The following is a 15,392-nucleotide window of genomic DNA, read 5'->3' as shown; positions in this document are numbered from 1 at the left end:
AGCCACGTAACCAACTGAGCCACCCAAGCACCCCAACTTGGTACTCCTTCTAACCAGCTTGTTTTAAACTAAGATGTTAATTGCAATTTCCAGGGCAACCTTGAAGAACATAACTGGAAAATATATAGTACAAGAGATAAAGGAATCAAAATGGTACACTAGACAACATCTATCTAACAAAAAAGTAGGCAGTGATGGGGTAATTGAGGAACAAAAAAGATATGACACAGAGAAAATAAATAGCAGAACAGAAGTAGTCTTATCAGTAATCATGTGCAATGTAAGTGGATTAAACTCTCCAGTTAAAAAGCAGGTTGACAGAGTAGTAAAATAATGTGAACCAATATTATGCTCACTAAAGACCCAAAGACATAAACAAAAGGAAACACAAAGGATAGAAAGCAATATTTCATGCAAACAGAGGTCAAGACAGCTGGAATGGTTATACTGATACCAGAAAAGTAGACTTCAGAGGTGGGGGGTGGGGGGGCTGGCTGACTCAGTCAGTGAAGCATACAGCTCTTGATCCCGGGGTTGTAAGTTTGAGCCCCACACTCAGTGTGGAGATTACTTAAAAATAAAATCTTAAAAAAAAAAGAAAAAGAAAAATAGACTTTAAATAAGAAACTGTTACAAGAGACAAAGAAGGACATTATGCAATGATAAAAGGGTAAATCCTTTAAGAAGATATAACAAGGATTAATCTATATGTACTCTGAAATATATGAAATAACAACTGCCAGAGTTGAAGGAGATAACATTCAACAATAATAGTTGGAAACTATAACACCCTACTTTCAACAATGGAAAGAACTACTAGATAAAAAATAAATGAGGAGAGGGGCACCTGGGTGGTTCAGTCAGTTGAGTGTCCAACTTCACCTCAGGTCATGATCTCATGGTTCATGAGTTCAAGCCTCATGTTGGACTCTTGTGCTGACAGCTCAGACCCTGGAGCCTGCTTGGGATTCTGTGTCTCCCTCTAACTCTACCCCTCCCCTACTCATACTCTATATCTCTCTCCCTCAAAAATAAAAATAAACATTAAACATTTTTCAATAAATAAACAAGAAGAGAGACAACCTGAACAACACTCTAGCGCAATTAGACCTAACGGGCATATATGCAACATCCCACTCAAAAACATCATGTTAATAGAATGGAGGGGGAGAAAAACCATATGAACATCTCAAACGAGGCAGAAAAGAGGTGTCTGATGAAATCCAACACCCGTTCATGATCAGAATTCTCCACAACTGAAAAAGAACTATGTTAACATGATAAGGGGCATAGAAGAAAAACCCTTTTCATATGCAGTAATGGGAGACTTAAAGCTTTCCCTCTAAGATTGGGAATGAGACAAGAATGCCTACTTTTGCTAATTCTAGTCAACACTGCACTTGAATGTTTAATAATACAGGATTTATTATTATTCACGTATGGTGAGGTCAAGAGATCCAGAGAGGACGGCCATTGAAAAGATAGTTTATGGGGATATCTGGGTGGCTCAGTGGGCTGAGCATCCAGCTCAAGTCACGATCTCACGGTTCATGGGTTTGAGCCCTGCATCAAGCTCTGTACTGACAGCTCAGAGACTGAAACTTGCTTCAAATTCTGTGTTTCCCTCTCTCTCTGCACCCTCCCACCCTGCATTCTATCTCTCTTTCCTTTAAAAATAAATAAACATTTTAAAACTTTTAATAAAAAAAGAAAAGATAGTTTATTATACCCACAGATGCCAAGACAGAGGGAATGCCATATCATGGGGGAGGGAGCACATAGGGAAGCCCTGGGGTCAGTCAGGAGGCAGAGGGATAAGGGGAATCATGGGAAGAAGAGCCTTAATTGGAGTTTCAGAGGGAAGGAATGGGAAAGGCAGAATAAACAGGTTTTGGATTGGCTAGTTTGAATAATTTTAGCAGGCTCTTGGGTATAGGGGATGTCCCAAGTTGTCTGATACATGGCCCTCTAAACTATAAAACAGTGCTGAAAGAAATTCAACCAGATGTAAATAAATATGTCTTCTTTGTGTTTATGGATTGGAAGACTTAACAGTGTTAAAATGGCAACAGTTTATAAAACCAATCTACTGATTTAATGCCCTCCCTATAAAAATCCCACTGTCCTTTTTAGCAGACATGGAAAAGCCAAATCTAAAATTCGTATGGTATTTTAAGGGACCCTGAAATGCCAAAAGGATTTGGGAAAGACCAATGTTGGAAAACTCAACTTCATGATTTATTATTTTTTTAATTTTTTAAAATGTTTTTTATTTGTTTTTGAGAGACAGAGAGAGACAGCACAAGCAGGGGAGGGTCCAAAGCAGGCTCCAGGCTCTGAGCTGTCAGCACAGACCTGACGCAGGGCTTGAACACAGAACCATGAGATCATGACCTGAGCTGAAGCTGGAAGCTGGACACTTAACTGACTGAGCCACCCAGGCGCCCCTCAACTTCATGATTTAAAACTTGCTACGAAGTTACAATACCTGAAGAGTTTGATACCGACATAAGGATAGACATGTAGACACATGGAATAGAGTTGAGATTCTGGAAATAAGCCCGTATATCCATGGTTCATGGATTTTGACAAGAGTGCCAAGACTGTTCATTGAAGGAAAGAATAATCTCTTCCACAAAATGATCATGGAACAACTAGACATCCACACGAAAAGACGGAAGCTGGATCTTGAACTGTTTATAAAATCTAACTCAAAATGGGTCAACAGCCTAAAGCTGAGTTAAAGCTATAAAATACTCAGAAGAAAACCTAGAGGCAAATCTTCATGATCTAGGATTTGGCAATGGTTTCTTACATGTGACACCGAAAGCCCAAGCAGCAGCAACAAAAATAGATTAACAATAACAATAATAATTTCCAATTTATCAGAACTGAAAACACTTGTGCACAAGGGCACACTGTCAGGACAGTCAAAAGACGACCCACAGAATAGGAGAAAATGTTTGCAAATTGTACATTTGATATGGCTCTGATACCCAGAATATTAAAAAACAAAAACAAAAACAAAAAGAGAACAATTACAACTCAAGAAGAAGAAGACGAATAACTCCATTTAAAAATGGACCAAGGGCTGGGGCAGCCCAGGTGGTTCAGTCAGTTAGGCATCTGACTCTTGATTTCAACTCAGGTCATGATCTCATGCTTCATGAGTTCAAGCCCCACATCAGGCTCTTCACTGGCACTAAAGAGGTTGCTTGGAATTCTCTCTCTCTCTCTCTCTCTCTCTCTCTCTCTCTCTCTCAGTCTTCTCTGTATCTCTTCTCTCAAAATAAATTAAAAAAATGAAGAAAAATATGGGCCAACGGTTTGAAAAGACATTTCTCCAAAGAAGATACTCAAATGACCAAGCACACGTCAAGCGGCTCACATCATTGTTTACCAGGAAAGTGCCAATAAAACCACACGAGATACTTCACCAACACAAGGATGACTATAGTAAAAACAAACAAATAATATAAGAAATAACAATCTTTAGGATGTGGAGAAATTGGATCCCTTATACTTTGAGAAGAATGTGAAATAGTGCAGTCCCTATGGAAAACAACCTGGCAGGTCCTCAAAAAGGTAGAGGATCACCAGATGATCTGGCATGTCCAAGCCTAGGTATACATCTCAGAATGGAAAACTAGTGTTCAAACATTAACCTGTACATGAATGTTCCCAGCCTCTTTATTCCTAACAATCCCAGAGTGGAAACAACCTAAATTTCCAACAATCATTGACTGCATGAACAGTGTTTAGTCTATCCATACAATGGAATCATATTCAACCACAAAAGGGAGTGCCGCACCCGAACATGCCACAATGTGGATGAACCTTGAAAACATGCTGAGTGAAAGAACCCAGACATCAAAGGCCACCTAGTCTATGAATCTATTCATGTAAAACACCCAGAAAAAGCAAATGCACAGAGACTGAAAGGAGGTTAGTGGTTGGCAAGGGGTGGGGGTGGGGAAGCTGGGAGTCAGGAGTGTCTGCTCCATGGGGATGAGGTTTCCTTGGGGCGGGGGCCAATGAAAATGCTCTGGCACAGATAGTGGTGACGGTAGTTCAACATGGTGAATGTATTAAAAACTGCTGAATTGTATCCTTTAAAATGGTGATTTAAAAAAATTTTTTTAATGTTTTATTTATTTTTGATACAGAGAGAGACAGAGCATGAGAGGGGGAGGGGCAGAGAGAGAAGGAGACACAGAACCAGAAGCAGGCTCCAGGCTCTGAGCTAGCTGTCAGCACAGAGCCTGATGCAGGGCTCGAACCCACGACCCTGAGATCATGACCTGAGCCGAACCCGGACGCTTAACCAACTGAGCCACCTAGGCGCCCCTAAAATGGTGATTTTTATGTTCTGTGAATTTCACCTTGATAGGTTAAGAAGTGAATAGAAAGGAGACCCATTATGAGGAGAGTTTTGCTACGTGTTTCTGGGGGAGTCCTTAGATCTCTGGGAGAGATTCTATAGGTTGTTCTTTTTCCCTTCTGACCATCATGGTGCTTGAATGTGATCTTTGAAACAGCTTGGGTCACCTCACCATCCCTTTAGAAAATGGTGTCCATCTATGAGAACTTCATTGGCATGCAAGTTTGCACTGTGCCCTGAATAAATGCTCCCCACCCAGTTTTCAGACTGTGTTCTTCCTGGTATGTGGTTGAGTCCTCTCAAGGAAGATGGTTTTTTAAGAAGTTCTTTGCCCAGAGTGATCCTTCCAGAATCTGCGTAAGGCCACCATATATGCCCACAGCAGCCCTGGAGAAATCCATGAGAATATAAGGAAAGGCAGCCAGGGACACAGGCATGAGTCAGCTTTTATGACTGCCAAGCATCTGTACTTCCGGTTATGTTTAATATTAATTTTTCTTACCAATAAAGAGATTTTATTTGCATGAAAAGTCTAATCAGGGGCACCTGTATGGCTTAGTTGGTTGAATGTCTGACTTCAGCTCAGGTCATGGTGGTGTGGTTTGTGGATTCAGGCCCCGTGAGGGGCTCTGTGCTAAGAGCTCAGAGCCTAGATCCTGCCTGGGATTCTGTGTCTCCCTCTCTCTCTCTGCCCCTTCCCCAATCATGCTCTGTCTCTTTCTCTCTGTCAAAAATAAATAAACATTGGGGAATCTGAGTGGCTCAGTTGGTTGGGCATCCGAGTTTGGCTCACATCATGATCTCATGGTTTGTGGGTTTGAGCCCCGCACCGAGCTCTGTGCTGACAACTCAGAGCCTGGAGCCTCCTTCAGAATCTGTGTCTCCCCTTCTTTCTGTTCTCCCCCTCTCTCTGCCCCTCCCATGCTCATGCTCTGTCTCTCAATAATAAATAAAAATGTTACAAAAACAAACATTTAAAAATTTTTTTAAGTCTAACCCATCAGCTTAAACCAAAATTTATTGACTCATGTATCTAAAATGTCCAGAAGTCAATTTGGCTTCAATCACAGTCCAGGAGCTCAATAGTCTCCATCACTTGGTTCTGGCTTTCTCTTTGTTGGTGACATTGTCAGTCAGGTTCTTCTCACTCACAAAGATGACATCCAGAACTTTCAGCTGTATTTCTCCTAGTAACCCCTAAAGAAAGGCTATATCCCTTGTCTAACAGCTCCTGTTGATGTCTTGGGTTTGAGTCTCATTGGCCCTGCTTGGGTCACATGTTCATTCCTGAACCAATCGCTGAGGCTGGTGGGTGTGTGAGGAATGTGCTAAGTGACTAGAACGCAGTCTTATGTCCACTCCCACAGCCCCATTGCAGGGGGGCTTGAAGGGGAAGTTAATAGCTCCCCAATGGGGCTCTAGGGTGCTGTCCATTCTGGAAGAGTGGACAACGGAAGCTGAGCGGACACAACAGATGGTTAAGGCACATGACTGACAAAGCCGTATGCAATCTGCCCTTTCAAATTCACTGTGTCTCTGACCTTGTCACTTGAGCCCGCTTTCACTTCCTCACAGGTACTCACTGTTTCACCTCAGGGCCTTGCCAAATGCTGTTCCATGTGCCTGGCATGCACTTCCACCCCTGTGCCTAGCTGACACCTACTTGTCCATTAGCTCTTAGCTCAAATATCATTTCCCCAGGGAAGCAGTGGCAATTTTATATACACAACTTTAACTCCCATAGCACATGCTACCCTTACAAGGTGACTTTGACACTCTGCCCATTGAGACATGTGGTCTGTGTTCCCTTGCCCTGAATCCGGGTGAGCTTGAGACAACCATGAAGTGCCATTATGTGACTTTGGAAGGAGTAACATCATGTGACTTTCATAAAAGGCGAAAGCTTTTGCCTGGTTGTCTTGTGCTGCTCACTCTTAGAATCCAGCCGCCATGCCATACGGAAGCCCAAGTAGCTGTGGACAGCCCCCATGGGGGGGACTGGAGTTCCTGGTCCACATCCCTGGCGAGAGCCTGTTGACAGCGGGCACTGACTTGCCAGCCTGCCACCTTAAAAGTGGATCATCTAGCAGCTTGACATCACGTGACAGAAGCCAGACGTAAGAGACCACATGTTGTATGTTTCTATTTATATGAAATGCACAGAATGTCAGCGTCTATAGGGACAGAAAGTACAGTAGGGGTTGTCAGGGACTGGGGAGAGGGAAGCATGCGGAATGACTTTTAATGGGGTTAAGCTTGCTTTTTAGAAAAATAAACATGTCCTGGAATCAGATCATTGATGATGGTTGCACAACCAAAAACCATTGAGTTGTATAGTTCCTAAGGGTGAGTTTTATGGTATGTAAATTGTATCCTTACGAAAGTAGACCCAATGGGGACACCTGGGTGGTTCAGTCGGTTGGGCGTCCGACTTCAGCTCAGGCCATGATCTCGCAGTTTGTGGGCTCGAGCCCTGCGTCGGGCTCTGTGCTGACAGCTCAGAGCCTGGAGCCTGTCTTCTGATTCTCCCTCTCTCTCTGCCTCTCCCCTGCTCACACTGTCTCTCTTTCTCTCACAAATAAAACATTAAAAAAAGAAAAAAAGAAAAAAAAGAAAGTAGACCCAACAATCCCAGTCACGCTGCCCTGGTTGATGCCATGTGGGGGACAGACTCGCTGTCCAGGCCAAATTCGGCCCAAATTGCAGCTTTGTAGACAAAAATAAATGTTTCTGTTTTAAGCCACTAAGTTTGGGGATGGCGGTTACCAAAAAATGGATGCTGATACAGAAGCTCTCCCCGACCACCTCCCCAGTGTAGGGCAGGGTCCCTGCTGTCTCTGTATCTATTACAGCACCGATATTAGTTTGTCATTAAATATTTGACTAATTGCCGCCTTCCTTCGTGGCCAATAAGCCCTGTGTGGTGTCTTTAGTAAGAACCAGTCCCCAGAGGCGTAGGCACCCACAGTGTTTGAGAACGATGTGGCAGATGTCAGTGTGGATGGAAAGCAGGGAAGGTGAGCTTTGTGGCACACAGCTGGGCAGGATGATTGTGATCACCGGGCGGCCCTCTCCTACCTGGACACTCATGTTCTACTGACGTAGACCTTTTCTGCCTTCCTTTGCTTTCGTGCTTGGGACACACACAACTAGCCAGCGTTCACACCCACTTTGGAGGACCCTGCGGTGCCGTCAGAGGTAGGTAGGAGGTCAGAGCTGCAAGGGGCCACAGATGTGTTTGTAAGAATGTCATCAAGAGCCCACCCCGCAGGGGTGACCCACCCAGGTGTCCCCTTGTCTGACTGGGTTCAAGACTGGCTCTGCCACCAGTCCCCCATGTGACCTCGAGCAAAGTGCTTGGCCCTGCTCTGCTTTGGTTGTAGTGTGTATATTCTCATAACGTCAGAGAGGAAAGGGAAGCCCTAAGTGGGACAAAGATTTGGAAAACTGGGGGAGATTTGGGGGAGGGCATCATCGTTGTCCTATGTTCTTTTCCAGCATGCAGAATTCCTCAGTGTATGGATCTGTGAGCTCATGGCCGATTTGTCTGGTCCAGCTGGACTATGAAATAATCTGTCCACTTGAGCAAAGGAAACTGAAACCCTTGGACCTGGCCCCAAAGGGAATGTGGTTGAGTCTCTGCCCAGCTGTCTGAACTTGAGTTCTCAGTCTCACCTTTAAATCAGGATAACCTCAGCACCTGCCTCCTGGGAATCAGTTAAGTGGTGCCTGCAAAATGGCTCACACGGAGTTTAGTATAGGAGTGAGTACTTCTTCAAAAACAATAGCCGCTCCTGTTTTTTTGGCGTGTGCTCAGCGCAACAATAATGCAAATAAAGACAGAAGCTATTTTCCCCCCTTAATAAATCCAGAAAGAATGGATTTGAATTCCCCTGGGATTCAGACCCAGCCCTTTGAATCAGCAGTTTGGATTTGGTTACCACAGGCTTGGGGGCCATGAATGGCTGATGGAGACGCATGTCATATTTTCAAATTAATAAATTTTTTTAATATTTATTTATTTTTGAGAGAGAGACAGAGCATGAGCAGGAGAGGGGCAGAGAGAGAGGGAGACACAGAATCTGAAGCAAGCTCCAGGCTCTGGGCTGTCAGCACAGAGCCCAACTGGGGGCTTGAAGTTACAAACCACGAGATCATGACCTGAGCTGAAGTTGGACGTTTAACTGACGGAGCCACCCAGGCGCCCCAACATGTCCTATTTTCAAAAGCTGCCTTGACTTGCCTGACGAGGCGATACTGTTTCTATAACATAGTTGTCTCCAATTTGTAAAATTCCATCTGTGGATTTTTTCCCCTTCCTATTCTCTACCCCCTCTTGCTGGAGGTCCTAAGTAAGAAGTCATGTCTACCGGGAGGGAGATGACTAAATCTCCATAAGACACTTGACTCGTTTGAACCCAACTTTGTCCAGCTGGGTTCCTCTGATGAAACACATTTCAACAAGAGTTAGTCGAGAATTCCTTAAGCCCTAATCCTTTTGGTAAATAAGGCATTGAATAAATGTATTGCTCATCCCTCTGAAAGACCTTTTGAAAGTGGCATTCTCATTTTACCTGGCAGATCCTTTTTACTTCCTCCAGAGGACTGACATTAATATCCACCGCCCTCCCCAGCCCCCGCAAAAAAAAAAAATTCCACATCAACACCTCCTGCGTGTCAACATTCCAGTGTGAGAACCACGTATAAGCCACAGTTCAGAAGTTGGAACCTGTAATCTCCAGGGGTTGCATTTTCTCAGTCACTATAGAGGAAGGCTGGGGTATAATTCCGGTTCCACCACGAAGTCTACTTGCTTCCGGCCAGTTACTTAAGTCGATGTCAGTTGCGTCTGTGAGATGAGCTGCATTGCTTCATTCATCCAGCCTACAGACGTTTGTTCTCCCAGAGAGGACCGAGATAGGTGAGGTTTCTGTCCTGCGAAGCGATCCAGTGTGGGCATCGGTGTGAAATAGAATCGCAGCCTGGGTCTGGAGGCAGCACCACCATCCATGGTGGGGGTGTGGGGGTGGGTGGGGGGAGTCTGGGGGCCGTCTGAGGATGTCTTAGGTTCCTCATTCCTGCTGCCCTCCAGATGCAGTGCAGGGAACGCCCTTTGCTCTGGGATTGCTGAGTGGTGAGTCACCCTGGAGAACCTGGGGAAGTAGAGCAAACAGGGGACCACAGGCCACTAGACCTATATTACTGGTCTCTGGGATTGGGTCGCAGGTTCCTGGGAAGCTGACTCTGTAGGAGAGGGGGCCATTGGGATCAACATCTGGGGAGAAGGCATGGAGGAGGGGACCAGGAAGTTGGACTGCTATATGGTCTCCAAAAAAGGCCTCAGCCTACCCCTTCTGGCAGCTCTGAAGTCTAGGGAATCCTAACAAATTGTCCCAAACTGAGGTGAGGAGACTGGCCCTTTAAATACCCCCAACCTGGCCCAGGCACTGCATGTAGTCTGCCCCCAAGAAGGGGACATGACTATGGGTTTCAGGGGGTGGGGTGGTTCATGCAGAGTGGTGTGTCTCTGCCTGGAAGTTTTCTCTTGTCTCTAAACTCCTCCCTTTTCTCGGCCCCTCCTGTCCCCCCAAAATAGATCTGAGGAGCCTAATTTGGCTGGGGAAGATTTAGGAAAAAAAAAAAAAAGTGAGGCTTGAAGGATGAGGAGAAATTCACTAGGGAGGAAGAGGCAGAAGTTTCTGGGCTGAGGGGAGGGCATGCACGGAGGCCCAGCAGTAAGAGACAGAGGGACAGAAGGGAGCTAGAGGGTGAGAGGAGAGACGTTTCTCCCTTCGCAGTAACTGAAAATAGCTGAGTAGGGGTCAGTGGACTTGGGAGTCCAGTCCTGTCTCTGCCATTTACTCCGAAGTTGCTTAAACTTCCGAAACATCAGTTTCTCTGTTAAACAAGCATGATTGGGAATACCTACCTGTCCGCTGTTTTGAGGAGGACATAAAACAACACATACACAGTGAGAGCTTCGTAGGCTATAAGGCGCCATGTTTATTATTACTGGCTGGTGCTCAGAAAACAATAATGGCTGATCTGTTCCCAGTATACCCTTTGCCTGGAAGAATTCTAGAACAAGAAGATGGGAGTCAGCAAAGTTTTTCTTAAAGAGCCAAATTAAACATTTTAAGCTTGTGGCCATGTGGTCTCTGTTGCAACTTCGCAGTCCTTGTAGCATGAAACAAACACAGTCCATGCCTTAGAAAACAGGCAGTGCTGTGTTCTAGTAAGATTTCATCGATAGAAGCAGGCGGAGGTCCCATGTGCCAACACCCGAACCTGTATTATTAAAACATCAGAATAAGGTTCTGTGGTTTAAGAAGATATTTCAGGTCCCTTCAGGTCCCCCTTTTCCTGCTTTGCTCAGCATGGTCTCTGTACATACCGGTTACATATACCCACATCAGCTTACAACGTCGCATAACGATAAAAAGAAAAGTGAGACACAGCGATAGAAGTCCTATTTTAGTCAACGAAGCTCGCTATTTACTCCACTTGAGATGATCAGTTTGCAACGATCCCGTGTCCGAAAGCTGAAGCCCGTGATTGCGGTAATGAGCAGTCAGGCAAGTACTCTGCACTTACTTCATATATACGTGAAGGCCATTGTCCTAGCTTGGTTTAACCCAAAAAGCAGAATCTGAGTCAAGGGCTTATTTGCAAATAGTTTATTTTCGGAAGAATTCTGGGAAACCGGAGTGGGGAAACTGAAGGAGGCGAAGCCAATGCAGTGGTGGGTGGTGGAAAGAGGTACTCCCTGGGCGAGGGCTCAGTCCCAGTGGAGATCCCATAAGGAACTGTCTAGATGATGTCTCAGAAATGTCCACCCAAGACATGGATTATCCACCGGCTCCCATTGGTCAAAGGAGGTGTTAAATCCCTTACATTTTCCAGAATCGAGTGTGTTAAGGTACTTAATGTAGTCAGGAGAAGGCACTGATGGTGGACCCCACACACACTTGATTATGCATAGGGATGCGTGCACAAAATTAAATCAACATTTAAATTAAAATTGGTCTATGGATTAAAACATAAGTCTCTCCATGAACAACAGTCCCTATATATCCAGTCCTCTTTCCCAAGGGGCAATTTTTGCTCTACTTTTTTGTGTATCTTTCCAGAAGCAGCCCATTGGTGACATTCCTCGCACTATCTACTGGACTGTGCTGTTAAATTTTTCTATCTGTGCATCTTGCCGGAATTACATATGTATATTTTTGGAACTCTATCTTCTTCGGAATGACCATATTTCATTTACGACTGTGCTTTAATTTACTGAACCAGTTTCCCTACGGACAATACTAGAATTTACAGTAACTTGTAAAAAGTCAAGTTGATTGAGGTACACATGCAGTAACATTCATTCTTCCAAGTGTCAGGTCGATGAATTTTGATGAATGCATAAGACCACGTAGTCACAATCAAGGTGTGGAACCGTTCCATGACTCCAAAAATCTTCCCACTGTGTCTTTATAGACAGTCCCCTTCCCAGCACCTGGCAACCACTTTCCATATCTTTTCCAAAGGGGCTTTGCCTCTCCCAAAATATGTAAGCGGAATCATACCTGATGTAGCTTTTTGAGTCTTGTTTCTTTCACCAAGCCCAATGCATTTGAGATTCATTCATATTGTTGTGTGTATCAGTGACCGGTTCCTTTTTATTACTGAGTATTTGTAGGTCATTTCCAATTGGGAGGATCATGAATACACCTACTATTATTTCTTTATCCATTCATCCATCAATGGACATTTGGGTTCATTCCATATTAGGCTATTATTGATAATGCTGCTACAAACATTGGGGTGCATGTGTCCCTTTGAAATAGCAGTATGGAAAGAGCACAAATGATGTCCATCGATGGGTGAATGGACAAAGAAGATGAATGGATAAAGATATATATATGTGTATATATATATATATATATATGTACACACACACAATAGAGTATTACTCAGCAACTCAGCAATCAAAAAGAATAAAATCTTGCCATTTGCAACTACATGTATGGAACTAGAGGGTTTTATGCTATGCGAAATTAGTCAGAGAAAGTCAAATATCATATAACTTCACTCGTATGAGGACTTTAACATACAAAACAGATGAAAATAAGGGAAGGAAAGCAAAAATAATATAAAAACAGGGAGAGGGATAAAACATAAGAGACTCAAATATGGAGAACAAACAGAGGGTTACTGGAGGGGTCGTCGGAGGGGGGATGGGCTAAACGGGTGAGAGGCATTTAAGGAATCTACTCCTGAAATCATTGTTGCACTATATGCTAACTAACTTGGATGTAAATTTAAAAAAATAAAAAATTTTAAAGGTATTTTTAATATCCTTACTATCAACCACAGAGAAGGAGAATGTTAAATGCAAATAAAAATAAATACAACTTGAAAAAAACTACTTTTATTTCATACTGGCTTTTGTGTAGACATAAGTTTTTATTTCTCCTGGGTAAACACCTAGGAGTGGGGAGTGTATGTTTGGCTTCGTGAGCAGTTGCCAAAACAATTTCCAAAGCGACTCTACCACTTTGTTTTCCTACCAGCAATGTATGCATACTCACCAGCATTGGGTATTGTCATTGTGGCTTCTTTTTATTTCAGCCATTCTGATGGATGCATAAAGATTTTTGTCTACTATAAACAGTGCTACACTGAATATTCTTATGCACATATCTTTGGTAATTAGATGTGAGAGTATGTGTAAGATACATCCCTAGAACTGGAATTATAGGTTATAGGGTGTGAAAGATTGATTAGATATTGCCTAATAGCCTTCTGAAAAGGTGGGGCCAATACACCACATACCAGTGAGGAATGGTAATGTCAGTTTTCCTACATCCTTCTCAACACAATGTATTACCCAATTTCAGTACATGTTTTTAAGTGAAATTTTACTTTATATAATATTTGTTTTTAATATTTCTGAGAGTGGGGGAAGGGCAGAGAGAGGGAGACCCCGAATCCAAAGCAGGCTCCAGGATCTGAGCTGTCAGCACAAAGAACCACAGCATTGAGCACCACGGAGCCCAATGCAAAGCCTGAACACACACAAACCCTGAGATCATGACCTGAGCCAAAACTGGATACTCAACCGACTGAGCCACCCAGGCACCCTGAAATTTTACTTTAGGTAATTGCTGTGTGAGTATCTACCTCATAGGGTTGTTGGGGGTGACTTTAAGTAAAGTTTAAGAGGTGTACCTGTCACATATAGAGTGGCGGTCGGTGTTAACTATTGTATGATTACCACTACTAATCAATCAATTGCATTATTATTTGCCTCTCTCTCTGAGTTCCTCATTAACATATCCAGGAGTGCTTTTCTCTGAGGAGCTCAAACATTCTACGTATGTAATTTAATCCTTCTACATCTCTTGAGATGTTGACCAGGAATTCAGGCTCTATGGGTTTAGCGGAATAGGCAAGTGTGATGAATAGGGCCTTTCTAAATTTACAAAACAGATCTGGGATCCACAAAGTCAAATTTAGAGGCACCAGGGTGGCTCAGTTGGTTAAGCATCTGAATTCAGTTCAGGTCATGATCTTGTGGTTTGTGAGTTCTCTCTCTCTCTTTCTCAAGATAAATAAGTAAACTTAAAAAAGGTGGGAGGAGCACCTGGATAACCTCAGTCAGTTAAATGTCCAACTTTGACTCAGGTCATGATCTCAGTGTTCTTGAGTTTGAGTCCCAGGTCAGGCTCTATGCCAACAGCTCAGAGCCTGGAGCTTTGGATCCTGTGTCTACCTCTCTCTGCACCTTCCCCGCTCATACTCTGTCTCCTTGTCTCTAAAAAATAAATAAACATTAAAAAAAAAATTTAAAGGGCACACCCAGGTGGCTCAGTCAGTTGAGCATCCAACTTGGACTCAGGTCATGATCTCACAATTAGTGAGTTTGAGCTCTGCATCTGGCTCTGTGCTGACAGCTCAGAGCCTGGAGCCTGCTTCAGATTCCGTGTCTCCCTCTCTCACTGCCCCTCCTCTGCTCATGTTCTGTGTCTCTCTCAAAAATAAATAAACATAAAAAATATTTTTAGTTAAATACGCCAGGAACCAGGACATACATAACTGAAACAAAAGTTTCAAAAAATACTATTTCTTTGTTTGCTGTTTGTTCCATTCCATTTCATTAAAAATATGTTCATTTGGAGCCACTCATAAATAGATTTCAAAACCTACTATGGGTAAAGACTAGTAGTTTAAAGCACAGTGTTCTAGGATCTAGGTCACAGCTGTTGGCCTTCCTGGCAATGGAAGGAAGCACAGAACTGGATTCCTAACTGCAAGCACAGAACCTCCCACTGGGTAGGTTTTGGGTACAAAACCGGGATGGTAGAGTTTATTCGTTCATCAATTATTCACAGACAACTCTTGGACTCCTCATGTGTACTACCCAGTATTAAGTGTCAGGGGAAGAGAAGAGGGCTAGAAAAGCAAGAGGCCTGGATTCCAATCTTACCTTCACTTGCTGGTGATCTTGGTTAAACCTCATCAGTTATCAAAGACTCAGCTGCCTCCTTTATAAATGGGAGTAATAATAGAGAAATCAATCAGTCAATGTGTGTAAAGGATTTAGCACACTGTTAGGCTCCTAGTAAGTACATAATACAGGGGTTCTCAAGGTGTGATCCCCAGGCCGGCAGTATCATCAGCAGCAGAGAACTTGTTAGTTAGTAATGCAGTTTTCGGATCTCATCCTAGATGGACTAAATTAGAAACCCCAGGAGTGGGGCCCAGCGATCTGTTTTAACAAGTCTTCAAGGTGATTCTGAGGCACGCTCAAGTTTGAGAACCACAGGTTTGATACACGGGTAACCGCTAACAATTATACCTGAAGCTGCAGAGATGAGCAGTGGGCAGATTTTGGGAGGATTAGTAAACGAAAGCACTAAAGCGCCAACTGCACCCAAAGCTAAGGGTGCCTTAATCCTGGCTCCTCCTCCCTCTCGCTGATTGGTGAGATCCCTCCGGAGAGTCCCCACCCACCCAACCC

At 43.7% G+C, this 15,392-nt stretch overlaps 1 long non-coding RNA gene across 1 annotated transcript; it reads right to left on the bottom strand.

Moving 5' to 3' along the window:
- Positions 1 to 10,356: 10,356 nt before the first annotated feature.
- Positions 10,357 to 15,349, bottom strand: LOC115300419. Its single transcript, XR_003912640.1, has 3 exons — positions 15,231 to 15,349; positions 14,859 to 14,916; positions 10,357 to 10,669 (listed from the first exon to the last, which is right to left on the bottom strand). It is a non-coding gene; the product is annotated as an uncharacterized LOC115300419 (long non-coding RNA).
- Positions 15,350 to 15,392: the final 43 nt, after the last annotated feature.

Source organism: Suricata suricatta, chromosome 8, assembly GCF_006229205.1.
Source record: "Suricata suricatta isolate VVHF042 chromosome 8, meerkat_22Aug2017_6uvM2_HiC, whole genome shotgun sequence".
Lineage (NCBI taxonomy): Eukaryota > Metazoa > Chordata > Mammalia > Carnivora > Herpestidae > Suricata > Suricata suricatta.
This window is presented reverse-complemented; position numbering and strand designations above follow the sequence as displayed.